We start from the raw sequence: 18,447 nt of genomic DNA on the forward strand, positions 1-18,447 counted from the left end.
TGATGGTATCACAGAACCCTTAAGACTAAGAAAGCCATAGCTTTTGAAATTGCAGTCCCGAATCTTGTCTTTATTAAGAGTGTGCATGGGACAGCTTTGAGATTAAAAAATCAGATTTACTTATCTGTGCTGGGTTGAAGTATTTAGAGTAAGTTTGAGCTTTCCTGGACATCAATAATTGTGTGTGTTTTTAAGCTCTTAAAATGGAACAAATTCATCTCCAGAAGCAAAAAGTTCTGTACAGTTCTCACTTTCAGTGCAAGACTACAAGAAATACTGTGAAAAATATTTCTCAGTGTGAATCACAGTATGGCATGACTACTATTTCTTCTGGTGTTTCAACTATTAAAATTAATAACATTTCCTTTTAATGTTAATACTAGTGCTATATGAACTGTTTGTGAGCAGTTTTGCAATTTGAATCAAAGAGACTTTGTTTGAGTCAAAATATATATGTGTAGCATCATTGGTATACTTGAATTTAGTTTGTGTCTGTGTCCAGAAAAATTTCTAGTGACTTTATTTGTATTGTGGACATGTGTGTTCTTTCTTTCTTTCTTGACTCCTTTTATATTACAGAAAAAAAATAAAGTAAATTTCAGAGCAGTCATTTTCATTCCAAAAATGTTGAAAAAAATGTTTCAATATTACTAAAATACATGTCATTTTTTCTAAACAAAATTCCATCAAAATGAACTCACTACCACAAAGTTTTGATTAAATGGCATTTTGTAATGGAAAATGTTCCATTTGAAAAATTTCGACCAGTTCTAAAATCGATTATATTTTTATTGAAACAGAAATGTTGGCATAGACCTGGGTGAGCTAATCACCTACCCATGAATCTAATAAATAGCTTTGAAAGTTTAAGAAAATAAAACTAATCAAATAAAAGGAACATAGATTCTAAAATCTTGCGGACAATTTTCAGAAATTAAGAAACTATATTGTTACATTAAAGACACAAGCAGCATCAAGCATTAAGTAACTTCTGATTATAGTAAGGTGATTCTGAAATATATATTCCAAAAAGCAAACAAGTATAAAGCCCTATTATACTACATGGAAATGAAACACTTGAAGCAGCCTAATAATGGTGACCATCAGGGGCTCGTTCACCTGCACATCTACCAATGTGATATATGCCATCATGTGCCAGCAATGCCCCTCTGCCATGTACATTGGCCAAACCGGACAGTCTCTACGCAAAAGAATTAATGGACACAAATCTGACATCAGGAATCAAAATACTCAAAAACCAGTGGGAGAACACTTTAACCTGTCTGGTCATTCAGTGACAGACCTGCGGGTGGCTATATTACAACAGAAAAACTTCAAAAACAGACTCCAACAAGAAACTGCTGAGCTAGAATTGATATGCAAACTAGACACAATCAACTCCGGTTTGAATAAAGACTGGGAATGGCTGAGCCATTACAAACATTGAATCTATCTCCCCTTGTAAGTATTCTCACACTTGTTATCTAACTGTCTGTACTGAGCTAGCTTGATTATCACTTCAAAAGTTTGTTTTCTCTTAATTAATTGGCCTCTCAGAGGTGGTAAGACAACTCCCACCTGTTTATGCTCTCTGTCTGTGTGTATATATATCTCCTCAATATATGTTCCATTCTATATGCATCCGAAGAAGTGGGCTGTAGTCCACGAAAGCTTATGCTCTAATAAATTTGTTAGTCTCTAAGGTGCCACAAGTCCTCCAGGAAATTAAGATATTTACAAGTATGTTAAAAGATTTTGAGTTCATATCAAAATCAGGGGAAGCATAGGTACATGTTAGCCAAAGCCTATGAAATAGTTCATACATTTTAATCTATTAGGAAAGCTGAGGGACTGGAGTGGTATGTGTGAAAATAACATATGGATGAGTATCTTAGAGTATCAAAACCTGGGTTGTATTTCTTGTTCATATTTGAAATGAGGTTTGGCATGTTTGTACACGTCTCAGACTGATGAATCAGTAGGCTTCCTTGAGAAAACAGAAGATTTGAGTATGATGCATGGGGAAACAAGGATTAGTATGGGATAATTTGCCCTAGTTGCTTATTATTACCATGATTGCTCTTCACCCAAGGAGCAGCGACAACTGCAGGGTAATTATCTAAGTGAAAGAAAGTATCAGGAATCTTTAAATGTGGATTTAAGAATATAGTTCTGAGATTTAAAGGGCAATTATTATAAATGAATCTGTATGTTCATATTCTGCCATAAAGGTCACAAACAACAACTCCTGTGAGGAAAGTGATATTCCCTTTCACCGGGATCATAAAAGTATCATAGTAACAATAATTGGTAAATAATTGCATCATTAACATCTGATTCCACATAAAAATGAATTTAATAAAAGACATTAATTTCACTGAAAAACTTCAGTATTAAAAGTAAAATATACAACATTTCTAAAAAGTTTGTTTAGATACAGGAGCCATTATTGAAATATTTTAGTTATTTTCTTCTATAGTATGAATTCAACATAACTCACTGACATGAGATATATTTGACTTTTATCTGCATTTAGGGCCAATTTTTTAAAAGAGAATTCCAATATTGGAAACCCAATTTTGCATTTTGACTAATTACTGGTGCTAAACTGCAAGCACACTTCACATCCCCATCCCCAGCATAATGTTAGCATATAGATGTCAATCACCTGATTGCACCTGGTGCAGTCTGATAGTGTGTATAAATGCCAGTAGTTCATTGAAAATTTTTGCTATGAAATTGTAGGTATTTTTAAAAATCGGGGTTTCACAAAATAAATATATTTAAACGACAAATACATCCCAGCTTTCCTGCACTGGAAATAAGATACATTAAATGATATACTAGATCTCCCTGCCCCCCCTTTTCTAGTTTCTAACTCCACTGATTATAGCTAAAGGAGACAAAGATGTAAGTATAAATATTATCCTATATATAGCTTAGTTCTCTTACAACACCACCAGGATAGTTTATTTATTTAAACACTACCATACACTGTGAAAACATCAACATGAACTCTAAGGACCTCACCAATGTAAGGGTACTTCCAGAATGCAATAGTGGAATGTCACCATTGTAGTGTGATTTTTTTTTTTTTTTGGTTGTTTTCCCCTCAGCTAGCAAACACTTTCAAAGGTCATGATTTTTTTAAAGGAAGATTCCCAAAACATAAACAGGATAAATTTACTTTGTTGGCATTTATGGGATATTATGTTTTTCTTGTCGTTGTTGTCCCAGACAATATGGGAGGAAAGGCAAGGTGCAAGGTCAGTTGTTTAATTGGTCTGCAACTCTATAAATTAAACTCATGTGGGAACTAACTGGCAATAATTCCTACAAGTGCAGATCAGTATTTCTTCCTTAACCATTTCCATCCAGTGCAGAGCTGCTCTCAGCCACTCCACAGCTAGGATCCCACTGCACTCCCCTAGTAAGAGAGTTAAGAGGCTGGACCATCGTTGTATGAGACATTAGGTGTTCTAACTCCTCACCTTTCACAAACTTCCAAATCCAGTTCATCAAGGAACCAGACCCCTATGGAATGAGTACCTGCTCTAAATACCTGCCTCAAGAAAGTTCCAACAATTAGCTTGGCTGCCTCCACCCATCCGAAGCTAGGTTCCTAGACAGTCAACTCTGGCCCAGATCCACAAAGGGATGTAAGGATTGTGACGCTGAGCACTGCAATACGTACCTTTGGATGCCTGGAAAATCACTAGAACAACTATGGGTTGACTGAGTTAAGTGCTTACAGTGAATGGAGAGACACAGGTGGCAAAGAGTGGGATCCATAGAAGCCAGCATGCTAGATGAGGAGCTTCCTATGTTAGCGAAAGGGAGATGCTGACAAAAAGGATATGTCCTAAACCCTGCCCCACTCAGAGTTAGGTGCCTAAGTGCTGGCTTCACAGAGTGGCCCCTACCTCTACTCATCCACATCCAGGAACTTCTATTCTGGAATAAGGCAGTTTAGGATTTCTTGCAAGTGTAACCTACTTAGGGAGGTGGTGGAATCTCCTTCCTTAGATGTTTTTAAGTCAGGCTTGACAAAGCCCTGGCTGGGATGATTTAGTTGGGAATTGGTCCTGCTTTGAGCAGGGGGTTGGACTAGATGACCTCCTGAGGTCCCTTCCAACCCTGATATTCTATGATTCTATTATTCTATGCCAGCTAAAGCCAGTAACAACAAGGACCTAGGGGTTCCTTTCCATTGATACAACACAGAACCAGCTCAAGCCCCCACCCAGTAACCTGGGAAATTTACACACCACTCCTGGGCGCCTCTGAGAGGCAATACTTCCCCAGTTGCAAGCACAGAGTCTGAGTGTAGAAAATAGACTTTTAATTAAAGGAGGGAAGAAACTCAGCGTTAATTTGGGAAAACACCGCAAATAGGGTTCATAAACGTAAACCATGAGTAAAAGACCCATCCCCAAGTAGTTCCTTTTCCCCTCAGCACTGGAATGGGTTACCTAAGGAGATGGTGGAATCTCCTTCCTTAGAGGTTTTTAAGGTCAGACTTGACAAAGCCCTAGCTGGGATCATTTAGTTGGGGATTGGTCCTGCTTTGAGCAGGGGGTTGGACTAGATGACCTCCTGAGGGCAGCATTCAGAAAAAAAAGAAAGCAAAGGAAGTTTTTCTGTCTAAGCAGGAAGGAGCTCTCCTGAGATACATAGACACAAATGTTCACGGTGAGCCTTCTGGCCCCAGTGAGGATGTGAGTGGTGAGGAGATGCCTGGTCTTCCAGTTAGTTAAAGTTCAGGTGACCTGGCAGCTACTGCAGCATCTATATCTTCATCTCAAATGGATGTAACCATGCACATTCCTGAAGAAAAGTGTAGATCAGAGAAGAATGTGGTGGAGGCGCAAGAAACAGCTGTTGCTGAGTTTAGTTCCTTATGTCTAGATGATCCAGGACTGTGGACCCACTCGAGCAGTAGCCTGAGGGACTTCCTTGTACTGCATGGGTCACAGCAAGTGAAAAACTTCATTTTACCCAAAGACAATGAAAAGAGAAGTTTCCATCCAACAAGTTACTGGTGTGAAATCCCCAATGGTGACAAGTGGAGAGGCCATGGCTTATGTACTCAAAAACCCAGAATGCTGCATACTGTTTTTGTTGCAAACACTTCCAATCTAATGTTCCAGCCACATTGGGTTCTACAGGAACAAAAAAATCTGGCTAGAAATCTGGCATGCCACGAGAAGGCAGCAAAGCAGAATATAAAGCAAAGCAGTGAATATAATAAAGGTAAGCTAGTCCAATGGGCTACAATTCTGATGTGGGCCACTTTTAATCTCTCCTATTGAAGTCGCTGCAGCGTGGATGAATAATTTAATAGTCACTGAGCCTAGTGACTAGGGCCCACAACTGGGAGATAGGAGACCCAGGGTCCAGTCCCTTCTAATCTGGGCACACCTGGCCACTTGAGAAATTCCCTGGCAGAGAAGTACTTACATTAGGGCCAGTGATCAAGGAGCCATACCTGCACAAGTTTTGAGTGAACTAGTGAGCTGTGGTGGTGCAAGTTGTTGGATGGGCAGATCACCCAACTACGGCAGTAGTTATGTACTCAGGCAGCTAGCTCCATTAGTGCAGCTATACTTCTATTTTAGGTAGCTAACTTGATCAGAACTAGTGTGTGTATGTCTCCTTGAGCTGTAAATTACACCTCCAGCTTCAAGTGTAAACATACCCTAACTCATACCCTAAATGGGATCTAACCTTTAATCATATGTTTGCTTGTACAGGCCACATTTAGGACTGCATTCACTCTGTCCAGCATTTATCCACTTTAAATTTCCTACACCCGATGATCTATCAAGGAGCTGAAAACATTAATTTATTAAGAACACCCACATCACTTATGCTTGTTGTCATTGTTCTACATACCACAAATGTTATGTATGTATATTTTAGACCTGTAAGGATGACAAACATTTGGAGTTAATGGGCTGGAAAATTAGCTGTATTCAGTTGAATAATAATGCTAAAAAGGACTTTGTCACAATTCCTCTGTGTGCTGGGAGATACCACATAATGAAGACACTTTAAAGATAGGAGGTAAATGGATGAAAGGGAGTCTACAGGCTATGAAACAAACATACACAATCCCACGCAACTGGAGATGACCTATATCACTAGAAAGACGAATCACACTTAATTATAAAGAATGGGGTCAATGTTAGACCTTGGGCAGATGCGTGAAACTTTATGGACGTCAGTGGCGCTAACCTTGCTTTGTGGGATGTCTGAATCTGGCAGCCGTGATGAGGTTCAATCACCACGGTGGCACTTCCTACTGGCCGTCTTGGGAATTACCTCTGCATCCCCTTCTGGTGGTTTCTTGTTCACCATCACCTCTGATCCTGGATCCAGGTCGCTCCAAGTACCACAGCATCCTCTTCAGGATATCGCCCTCCAGCTGTGCCTCACTCTGTGCTCCCTCCTTCCGTGGGACCTGAAAGTTGGCTGTCCAGACACTTCCCTCAGTGGTGACTACAACCCATTGTCTGGCCACTTCGTCAGTGGCAAGGGAGGGGGAGCCACCCACTACTTCAGGGCCCTATAGATGGTCATTGTTTGCTGCGTCCCCTCTGACTCCTCAGTTTATTTCCCTGTGCTGCTTCCCTGGGGCCCCCAGCACCTTCTTTGCCCTTACCTCAGGGCTTCAGCCCACCAGTCTTAGCAGCTAGCCAAGAGCTTTCTATAACTTCCCCGGTCCCTGCTGGCAGCATTGCTCTGTCTAGGGTGCTGTCACTCCTCCTTCCTCCTGCTGTCAGCTTGTTCTACTATCAAATAGCTTGCAAAATATTATGTTCAGGAACACTGGAAATATTGATGTTTTTGACAATCCAGCTGGGGATTAGCTAATAATGCTTTACACGGAAGGAGTTGGAGCAATATTTCTAGGTTAAAGATACAGCAACTAATATATAAATTCCCAGTCTACTGAATGCAATGGAAGAAACATACATAGTTTACTATGCATATCAATGATCTCTCAGAAACCAATGGTTTCAACATTAGCACCTAGGGAAGGTTTTGTTGGACTGCTTATCATCAGAGCAACTTGTTATAGCAAAAAGGTTCTGATCTCATAGGAGAATCAATGTGAACAAAAATCTATTTCTTCCCATATAGCAACATTTAATAAATAAATAAATAAATGCCAGGATATTGTCAGTTTGGAGATGGATTGAATGATGCCTGAAGGATAGATTATTATGCAGAATCCATAACAAAAGTATACAAAAGAGCCTTCTGACAGGAGCAGACTTCCCATCTAAAAATGGTGTTGAAATTACAGTGGCTATGGAAACTGTGACTTAAGATGCAGTAGAATTATATTCAAGGCCAAGACAGAGGGCAATGTCCATAAAATATGTACCATATCAAAAGCCGAACAGCAAATTGGAAACAGCAAACAGCTAAGGAGCCTGACATTTGCTACTACTATGGAAGCGGGTCAGACATCCATTATAATGCTGTATAAACTGTAATAAAAAAGGATGCATCTGAAATGTACGCTTCCCAGAAAAGAGCAAGGGAAAGAAAGAAATGCTCTTGCTATTGATATGGGGATAACATTATGCTAGCTAGGAGAGAGATAGATCGGAAATATTTCAATAAAAGCAAAAATGTCAGAAATAATATTTTTCCAACACAGTATGAACAGAAGAAGGATCTTGATCCTGGGCTTAGAAGAATGATCAGATTTGCAAAAGAGAACAAATGAACACCAGGTCTGTAATGTGAATCGCATTCTTGCTCCACAATCTGAATATTATAAACACCAAGGGCCTGATTGTCTGCTGCCCTCCAGCTTTATATGAATTTACACTAGTTCAACTGAATCAGAATATTAGCGTATCATGTCACTTTGCACGGACGTGAAAGACAACTCAAGGGCAAGGCAGCATTGAACCTGGCCCCCAGATTCTCATGTGAGTATGTGAGAGATGAGAGCAGTCTTTTACTAGAGGGAGATGCTTACTTCCTGTCATCATTCTGGGGTACAATCCAGACCAGCGAGTGTCACTGCCTACCCTGTAACCCTAGGTGCCTCAGGTGCCCTGCTGCTCTATCTCACAGCCTGGATACCAGCTGCCAACAGCAAAGCAGGTCACACCCTGAGTGTCTGTGTACTGTACATTCCTGGATCAGCAATTCTGATTCCAGAAGCCTGCCTACAGCACAACAACAACAGACTTCCACCAGCCTTAGTACTACTTGCAGGTTGACTCCAACACACCCCCAGTCTTAAATATTCCCAGAACCAGGGGCCCTAAAGTGTCAAACCCTCTCCTTGACCGCTCAGAGAAATAATTAGGTTTGTGTGCTCCTTTAAAGATGCAAAAGAACATTGCACCTTATTAACTGAACTGGGGTAAATACACCCTTCCAATCAAACACACCACTCCATTAGTTTATAATAAAAATAAAACAAATTTATTAACAATAGGACATAGGTTAAGTGATGCCAAGTAAAAGGAATAGAGTCAGAAAGGGTTACAAGCAATTAGAACTGAAAACATGCATCTAAAAGTCTAAAACTTAATCCAGGGATCGGCAACCTTTGGCACACAGCTCACCAAGGTAAGCACCCCGGTGGGCCAGGCTGGTTTGTTTACCTGCCACATCCACAGGTTCGGCTGATCACGGCTCCCACTGGCCGCGGTTTGCCGCTTCAAGCCAATGGGGGCTGCAGGAAGCGGCGGCCATCACATCCCTCGGCCTGCTCCGCTTCCCACAGCCCCCATTGGCCTGAAGCGGCGAACTGCAGCCAGTGGGAGCCATGATCGGCCGAACCTGCGGACGTGGCCGGTAAACAAACTGGCCCGGCCTGCCAGGGTGCTTACCCTGGCGAGCCACGTGCCAAAGGTTGCCAAAGAGTTCTGTCCAAAGGCATGCCCCTACATGCCTTGCTAACTCATAAGGTGTATCTCCTAGCTCTTTTCAATGGGTTCATTGTACAGCTGATGACCCTTGATGAGCCATTGAACAGGCTAGGCAGTGCTGATGCCAATCTATCTAGGGATGTCACCCAGAAACACAGCACACGTTTTGAAATACGGCATACCCTACATATCTATAACTCATAATACAATACAAAGGTGATACAAACATATAAACATGATTATCATACTTGGTAAATTATAGCATTTTTGCAGATACCTTACACAACATATGTGGTCAGATTCATTGCAATTTTATAATATTGGTATCAATAACATCACAAAGTGTTCAGCATATTCCATACAGCGTCACAACCTTGTTTCAAGAGGAAGAATGCTGTTCTTTCCTTCCTGTGGTCTTTCCACCTCCTGCTGATTTGAATGTAAATCGGGCTTCCATTTTTTGGGTCACATGTTGGTTAATTTCATTGGAGACAGGTAGATAGTTGTGATATTCCCTCCTATCTGGGAGATACTATTTCTCCCTTTGTTCGGTCACAGATGGTAAAGCATAATATTAATAAGACTCAATGATTCCTTATGTAGTGTTAATACATACATTTTACAATGACATTAATCACCAGTGTGTCATAGGCTTTCATAAAACAGAAGACTACTGGCAAAGTCCTTTGGGACCATGAGACCAGAGTCCAAAGATTAGACTGTCTTTGCTGCCCTTTTTTGCCTATATCAACATTTGAAACCTCCCATCTGGACTGCATAGGGTGCCCTCCACCTTCTAATGGTTAATGGGCAGTGTGTGTGTGTGTGTTTGTGTGTGTGTGTGTGTGTGTGAGAGAGAGAGAGAGAGAGAGAGAGAGCAAGAGAGCATCTGTTAGTAGTAATATCACACGTCTATAAACCCATAGTGTAAATTACCTTTGAGTATTAACTACAATCTGATATAAAGTCATTTGATCATTGATGTTATGTTAATTTTGTAATTTGATAACTGATTGTGCTTATGCACTTACTTGACCCATTGTTAGTCTTACATTGTTCTCTTTGCTGTCATCCTATTTTACATTGTATTGTCTACTCCTTGATTTGACTAACTCACTTTATATTGTAATATCAATGTCAATAATCATGGTTTAATACACTAGGGAAGAATAAGAAACTATATAACTTTAAAGTTAGTTCTCTTGAATAAAATTGTAATAGCACACCATTTTTTTCTGATCAATGGGCAATGAAGTAAATTAAATATTCATAGAGCATTCGATTCATGTCCTAAGAAAACCCCTTGGTATCATTTCAGTGAATAGCACCAAAAAGAAATACTCAGGATATACTCTGGTGAATGGGCAAATACAACCCTTAGCCCAACTAGAGTTTCCATCCCTACTATCAAAAGCAGGTGAAATAGTTCCTGGAGTTTCCAGCGTATAGGTGCTTAGTCACAGTGTCTTCCACTGTAATAGTCCCCCTCGCCCCTCTAATGGGCCTCCTGAAGAACAAGGCTCCCCTTGTACAGATACATTTGACCAGTCAAGAATAGCTTGTGCAGTAAAACAGTGCTGCTGAGCCCAAATTTCACAAAATAATTCATATTACAAACTGATGACTCTGAGTGGGCCTTGGAGCAGTTCTACTGTAGGTGACGGAGGATGGAGAGTACTCCATAATATATCTCAGTAGAACCCCTTTCTCCCATGGGAAAAAAGAACTCTTCTGTGATAGAAATGTCCCAGTTAAGTGGGCATTGGAATCATTACAATACTACCTCCTTGAATCGCCCTTCATCCTTTTCTTGGACCATGTCACCATTAAATAGCTGCGACCTATGAAAAATGAGAACTTCAGATTCACATGCTGGTATCTAGCCCTGCAGCCATTTTCTTCTGTGGTGTGCTGCCTCAGGCCTCTGGCACATGATAATGTACTTTCCCCCCGGGAAGGAGTGTATATTCCACAGAGTGCAATTTATTGCAGATACTAGATTTATGGGCATACTATAACAATTTATAACCCATTAACCCTCCCTCCCTGCCTTTTGTCCTATTGCCACTTCACCTTGAATGGTCCCTTACATTGTGTTAACTTCTTATGCTAAACTTTGTTTGATCACGTATTTAGTTGTGAGTAGCTTTCCCAGACCTGAGGAAGAGCTCTGTGTAGCGTGAAAGTGCATCTCTCTCATCAATAGAAGTTGGTCTAATAAAAGATATTTACTCATCCATCTTGTCTCTCTATCCCTTGTCCTGGGACTGACAAAGCTAGACTTATGACAGGTTTAATTAGATGATCACGATAAGTTGTTGATTGTTTGTTGTGTTTTTGGGGAGGGTTGTGCAGAATCCCTGCCTTATTTTGGGTGGAATTCATCCCTCTGTGGAGGACTGGATCAAGTGAAACTTAACTGGTGCAGACAGCGTTTGCTGGCTGGCTGTACAGAGAGAAATTTCAACCTCCTTATGCTAGCTGGACCAGAGGTCTGTAGAGAAAGAGGCAGTGGAACTGAGTAATAAGAAATTGGAGAAAAGACCTGTAGAATGAAAAGTCTTAAGCAGCCTTAATTGTAATAATTGCCACTCTGCTCTCTAATTAAATTAATGAAACATAGCAATCGATGTAGTGACCCTTGTGATTAAAGTTGCAAAATGTTACAATTGAAAAGCTTTATTTTCAAACAGACATAGCTTTGCAAAACATTAATCTTTGGAGATGAAAATATTCATTCTTGGTCTCAGAGTGTGTTATTTCCACTCTTGAGCAGATGCACCAAATACTCTTGCTTGTCCAGGCAAATGGAAGCACCATTTTTTTTCTTTTCAAATGAAATCATTCAGTTTGGTGATGAAGATCATATATAGAACCTTAACCCAAATTTTCTCTCTTCCCCTTAAAATACTCTGGTCCCAGATTGGAAGCTAAAGAAAAATATAATCTTTGCTAGCTTTTTTGTGTACTCCTCTGAAGTTTACACTGTTTAATTTGGCCTTTTAACTTAGCCCTTTAACATGAGACTTCAGTCATTATTTAAAACTCACCTACCAAGAATTCTTGAGTAGAAGATTCACATTACCATCAAATTGTACCACAGAATCTCTATGGATAGAAATTTCATGCTTGAACAAAGTTAAGGACACAAACATTTACAACTTTTTTTTTTTAAATACATCAGACGCAGAAGGTCTGCCAATCAGTCGGTGGGGCCACTTGATTGAGGTAGTAAAGGAGCACTCAAGGAAGACAAAACCGTTGTGGAGCTCAGTGAATTTTTTGCATCAGTCTTCACTGCAGAATATATGGGGGAGATTCCCCATATCCAAACTATTCTTTTTAGTGGATAAATGTAAGGAACTGTACCAGATTGAAGTGTCAATAGAGGAGGTTTTGGAACAAATTGATAAATTAAAAAGCAATAAGTCACCAGGCCCAGAAGGTATTCATCCAAGAATTCTGAAGGAACGCAGATATGAAAGTGCAGAACTACTAATTATGGTATGTAACCTATTGCTTAAATTAGCCTCGGTATTAAATCAGTGGAGGATAACTAATGTAATGCCTATTTTTGTATAAGGCTCCAAAGGCAATCTTGGCAATTACAGGCCAGTAAGCCTAACTTCAGTACCAGAACAGTACTGCAGTAAAGAACAGAATTATCAGACACATAGATAAACATGATACATTGTGGGAAGAGTCAATGTGGCTTTTGTAATCATGCCTCACCAATCTATTAGAATCCTTTGATGGAGTCAACAACCCTATGGACTTAGTCCATACAGTGTACTTGTATTGTCAGAAAGCCTTTTACATCAGAGACTCTTAAGCAAACTAAGCAGTCATGGGATAAGAGGGAAGGACTTCCCGTGGATCAATAACTGGTTGAAAGACAGTAAACAAAGGATAGGAATAAATAGTCTTTTTTCAGAATGCAGAGAGGTAAATAGTGGGGTCTGTGATGCTGACAGACCAAGTGACAGCTCATGCCAAGGTTCCCAGGCCTCAATTAAATACTGACAATTACATATCTGGAATCAGTCTGGCTCACTGTGTGGAGTATTGTGTTTTTTTTTTTTTTTTAAGAATTAGAATTATTAGAATGTGTTTAGACATTATTGAATGCTTGTGAGTTGCTGCATGCATTAATCTCATTTATAATATCTGTATCCCATATTGTAAGGTAATATTTGACCATTTGTCTTTTCTTGTATCTGTGATTGTGAAAACCACTAGTCAGGAGATAGACATTAACTAGCATAAAGTACTGGATCTGCAACAGAAGCTGTTGCATCCTGGCCAACTGGGAAGGCCCATCAACACCAGATGGATTATTGTGGAAGATTAAAGAGGACAAAAGACTTTGCTTTGCTGTTCTCCCCCATGAAAATGAATTATGCAAGTGAATTATTCTCGTCATCTGAATTTACAGCTCAAAACACATGGGAGGAGGGGAATAAAAACCCCCTAATAAGAAGGAACTTTATCTTTATCCTGCTTGCATTCTGGGTGGGCAGGAAGGTTTTCTAAGCATAAACAAGAGCTCCCCAGCTGTTTATCCATGGTTAGCCCTAAGGGACATACAGAACTTGCTTATTATAGAAGTTTCTATTCTCTTTTGAAACTTAAGATTGTAACTCATTTGTGTATACGTTTTAAGCTTGTAAACAATTCTTTTGTTTACTTTTCCTATATAATAAATCTTTAGATAGTTTATTATAGGATTGGCTAAAAGTTTTGATTTTTGGTGTTAGATCTAAGGCCCTATCACAAATGTAGGTCCTACTTGGATAGCAAGAAAAATAGGAATACCCAAGAAGACTATCTGTGACTCCATGTTAAGGCTATTCTAGTGCCTTAGGAGTTTACACAATAATTGGTTGGTAAAATCTAAGCATAGAACTCACACCCAATTTGGGATTTGTGTCCTGGTTCTTAACAGTCTGCCCTTAGGTAGGTACTTATGCTCTTGAATCACTGCAGGACAGCTTGACAGTGTCCTTCAGTGATCTGTAGTGGGACCAGTGCTGTTCAACATATTCATAAATGATCTGGAAAAAGTGGTGACCAGTGAGGTGGAAAAATTTGCACCCAATACAAAATTATTCAAGATAGTTAAATCCAAAGCTGACTGACAAAGAGTTAAGTATCAGAGGGGTAGCTGTGTTAGTCTGAATCTGTAAAAAGCAACAGAGGGTCCTGTGGCACCTTTAAGACTAACAGAAGTATTGGGAGCATAAGCTTTCGTGGATAAGAACCTCACTTCTTCAGATGCAAAGAGTTACAAAGGGATCTCTCAAAACCGGGTGACCGGGTGACAAAATGGCAGATGAAATCAATGCTGACAAGTGCAAAAAATAATGGGAAAAAAAATCCCACTATACATATAAAATAATGGGATCTAAATGAGATGTTACATCTCAAAAAAGACATCTTATACTCATTGCGAAAAATCTACTCAATGTGCAGCAGCAGTCTAAAAAGCTAACAGAATGTTAGAAGCCATTAGAAAAGGGACACATAACAAAACAGAAGATATCATAATGCCACTAAATAAATCCATGGTATGTCCACACCTTGAATACTGCATGCAGTTCTGGTCACCTCATCTCATGTCAGAAAAGACATATTAGAATTGGAAAAGATGCAGAGAAGGTCAACTAATATAATTAGAGGTGTGGAACAGCTCTTATACAAGGAGAGATTAAAAAGACTGGGACTGTTCATTTTAGAAAAGAGATGAGTAAGGGGTGGAGGGGAATATGATGGAGATCTATTACATCATGAATGGTATGGTGAAAGTGAATAGGGAAATATTATTTATTTTCACATAAAACAAGAATTAGGGATCACCTGATTAAATTAATAGGCAGCAGGCTTAAAACAAATAAAAGGAAGTACTTCTTCACATAATTCACAGTTGACCTGTGGAACTCATTGCCATGGGATGTTGCAAAATCCAAAAGTATAATTGGATTAAAAAAAGAATTAGATAAGTTCATGGAGGATAGGTCCATCAATGGCTATTAGCCAAGATAGTCAGGGATGCAATAGGGAGTGGACAAAAGGGGATGGATCACTCGAAATTTCCCCATTCTGTTTATTCCTTCTGAAGAGCTGGTACTGGCTACTGTCAGAGACAGGATACTGGACTAGATGGACCATTGGTCTGACCAAGTGTGGGCATTCTAATCTCAAACCCACATCAAAGCTCCAATGTTCCTGGAAATTGTATTGGTCTCATGTTTTAAAAACATACGTAATAGAAATGTCTTCTTGGTTGGTAAGTAATAGGCACATGTTATTTACAAGATAGCTATATTTATCCATATTAATGTTCTTCCCTGTGGAGAATATTAAAACGTGTTATATTCCTGGACACATAGTCTCTCATTGTATTTGATTTAAAATCAATTTTATGCACACATGCCTGCCCCTTAAAATAAAAAGGACTCCCTTAGTATGGAAGCCTTTGTCTCACATATTTCAATATCTCTTTTCAAAAAAGAAGCAAAATATTAGTGAAAATTCAGTCAGTTGGACAGAACAGTCAAATATTATGTGTTTTCCAATTTTAAAAATAAAAAGCAATGAGCTTTGCATGTGTTTAGACAAAGTAAAACAGATTTTGGTCAATAGTTAATCTAGCATAATTTTGCAATGACATCAGTATTGCTATCTTAAAAATGACTAAAATTATTAAGGTTTGCATGTTTGAAAATCAGTCATATTTTATATTCAGATTCAGCTTATAAATCACGTATGGGGTTAATAAATGGTTAATGTATGTTATGAACATGTTATAGAAATGAGTAATGTATTATAGATGGTTATAAATCCATCAAGAGACAATATTTTGGATAGTTATAAGCAACCTGTTTACCTGGTGGACCTTATAAAGGGTTAATAAATGATTAATAGATGTTTAACTAAATGGTAAATCAATTATTATAGCTTGTTATAAATATAACCCTTCTGCCCATGGCATCAGCAGCAACAAGGGCTGAGTCCTTCTTTTTAAAGGATGCTTGAGCCCCCCGTCTATCTATTATGGGCACTTTTGATAGGCAAATCTGTACTCATCTGCAAACTGGTTTAAAAACAAAACAAACAAACAAAAAACACAGGGTGAACTTGGACACACAGGGTGAACGTGGACAAACTTTGCAGTTTAACACTATGTACCACTTAATATCTCAGGATGCATGAGTCACAGTCCCAAACAACTGCACCCTCAAGGTATATCTACACAGCAATTCGACACCCATGGCTGGCCTGAGTCAAGTGTGCAGGGCAGTAAAATGGCAATATAGCTATTTGGGCTAGGAAGTTCTCACCTAGAGGGGCCCCAGACCTCAGGCTTCAGCCCAAACCCAAACATCTACACAGCAATTTTACAGCCTGAGTCCAAGTCAGCAATAAGTGTTTAATTTCTGCATAGCTATGATGTAAGAATCTGGGACTAGGGGGGTTCTGGGCCATTGACACTTCTGCATTACCACTAGAAGCTTAGGCTAGCTTTCTGTTAGAGGACCCTGTGAAGGTAGGAAGTACCACCCAGCAGGGCCTGAGTAGTGTCCCCCCACAGCCAACTGATTGGCTGAGGCTAGTATTTAAAGAGGAACCCTTCACAGGGTTCCTGTTTAAATACAGACTGCTTACCTCTGCTGCAGACCCTAGATGGCTTCTGACACTGGTTTGTCCTTAACTTTGCTATCTGATTGCTGTCTATAACCTGGTGCCTGACCCTTATATCCAGACCTGGCTTGACCCTGATATTGCTATCTGCCTATCACCTGAAACTTGGTGCTTGACCCTGACTTCCTGATATCCTGACCCAGCTCAACCATGACCCTGCTATCTGCCAGTCACCTGCAACTTAGTTCCTGATCCTGACTTCCTAGCATTCTAAGCTGGATCACTTCTGATCCCACTACTTGTCTCCTGACTCCAATTTAGCAGCTGACCTGTGCACACAGGTTGCCAATGGCCTGGCCCTGACATATAATCTGCATTAGCTTGCCAGGGTTTCTGCCTCCCAGAACCCCTCTGACAGTTTGTGAGTCCTTGGCTTCCCTACTCTGTGGTATTAAGAGACTGAAGAAAACCAAGGACCCTCTTTTTCAAGCAACTCTGAAGCTCTGCCACCTTTCCAGCTAGAATAATTTCAGCATCTAGGACAGGGAGGCCTCATCAGAATCTTTAGGCTGGTTTTACTGATGCTGCAAACTCCTCTACTCCCATCATAGTCCTCAGAGCTGAACTTCATTTACCACTGGTCAGCTGAGTAGGATCATTGCTGTCCTCTGTCCAAATAAGGTAATTGTATTCTTAGGTCAGCTTTTTATGGTGTAAAGGGATTGGGGAACAGTGACCCACTAGACTCACCAGAGTCCCTACTACTCAGCCATCGCAGCACCAAGTTGGGAACACACAGTCTCTCCTAACTCTCTGGGTCTGTTCAGGACTACTGAGCCAACCTCAATAATCATCATGGTGAGGGTGACCCCAAGCCCACTCATTGTCTAAGCTTTATTGAGCCGGTTCCCACCAGGGTAATCTCCAAAATATTGGTCCCAAGCACAAAAGTTAGCCAAATTATACATCTGTCATAACTATAAAGGGAAGGGTAACAGCTGTCCTGTGTACAGTACTATAAAATCTCTCTCTCCAAAATCCTTTTCCCTGTAAAGGGTTAAGAAGCTCAGGTAACCTGGCTGGCATCTGACCCAAAGTACCAATAAGGGGACAAGATACTTTCAAATCTTGCGGGGGGGGGAGGCTTTTGTTTGTGCTCTTTGTTTGGGATTTCGTTCGCTCTTGGGACTGAGAGGGACCAGACATCAATCCAGGTTCTCCCCATCTTTCTAAACAAGTCTCTCATATTTCAAACTTGTAAGTAAAAAGCCAGGCAAGGCATCTTAGTTTTACTTTGTTTTCTCAACTTGTAAATGTACCTTTTACTAGAGTGTTTATCTTTGTTTGCTGTACTTTGAACCTAAGACGAGAGGAGAGTCCTCTGAGATCTTTAAGTTTGATAACCTTGTAAAGTTATTTTCCATACTGATTTTACAGAGATGATTTTTACCCTTTTATTTAATTAAAAGCCTTCTTTTTAAGAAACTGATTGATTTTTCCTTGTTTTTAGATCCAAGGGGGTTGGATCTGTATTCACCAGGAGTTGGTGGGAGGAAGGAGGGGAATTGGTGAAAGGTTTCTCAAGGCTTCCCAGGGAAGGGAATTAGCTTTGAGATGGTGGCAGCGGACCAGAGCTAAGCTGGTAGTTAAGCTTAGAAGTCTTCATGGAGGCCCCCACATTGTACCCTAAAGTTCAAAGTGGGGATACAGCCTTGACAACATCAATTTCCCCAAACAGTTAATATGCAAATGAGATACTGCTTTGCTCAGTCCAGCAGATGCTAGCAGAGAGCTCCCTCAGTTACCTCCCTTATCTCATAGGCTTCTGGCCACAGGGCTTACCTAAACTACGTATCAATGGAACCTTAATGCAAAACGTTACCATGTTCACAATTCCTTATTA

The 18,447-nt window shown here is 40.0% G+C and overlaps 1 protein-coding gene across 3 annotated transcripts in view; it reads left to right on the plus strand.

Annotated features, from left to right (window-relative positions):
• The window catches only part of LOC101953070 (uncharacterized), a 210,228-nt gene that overhangs the window by 58,165 nt on the left and 133,616 nt on the right, over nt 1-18,447 (plus strand). Inside the window, exon 2 of one of the 3 annotated variants that reach the window (XM_065587932.1) lies at nt 7,673-7,748. The exons of the other annotated variants lie outside the window; for them this stretch is intronic. The gene's annotated coding sequence lies outside the window, so the exon portion shown is untranslated. The remainder of the gene's footprint in view (nt 1-7,672; nt 7,749-18,447) is intronic. 3 annotated transcript variants of the gene reach the window in all.

The sequence above is a fragment of the Chrysemys picta genome, chromosome 3 (assembly GCF_011386835.1).
Source record: "Chrysemys picta bellii isolate R12L10 chromosome 3, ASM1138683v2, whole genome shotgun sequence".
In the NCBI taxonomy this organism is placed as follows: Eukaryota; Metazoa; Chordata; order Testudines; family Emydidae; genus Chrysemys; species Chrysemys picta.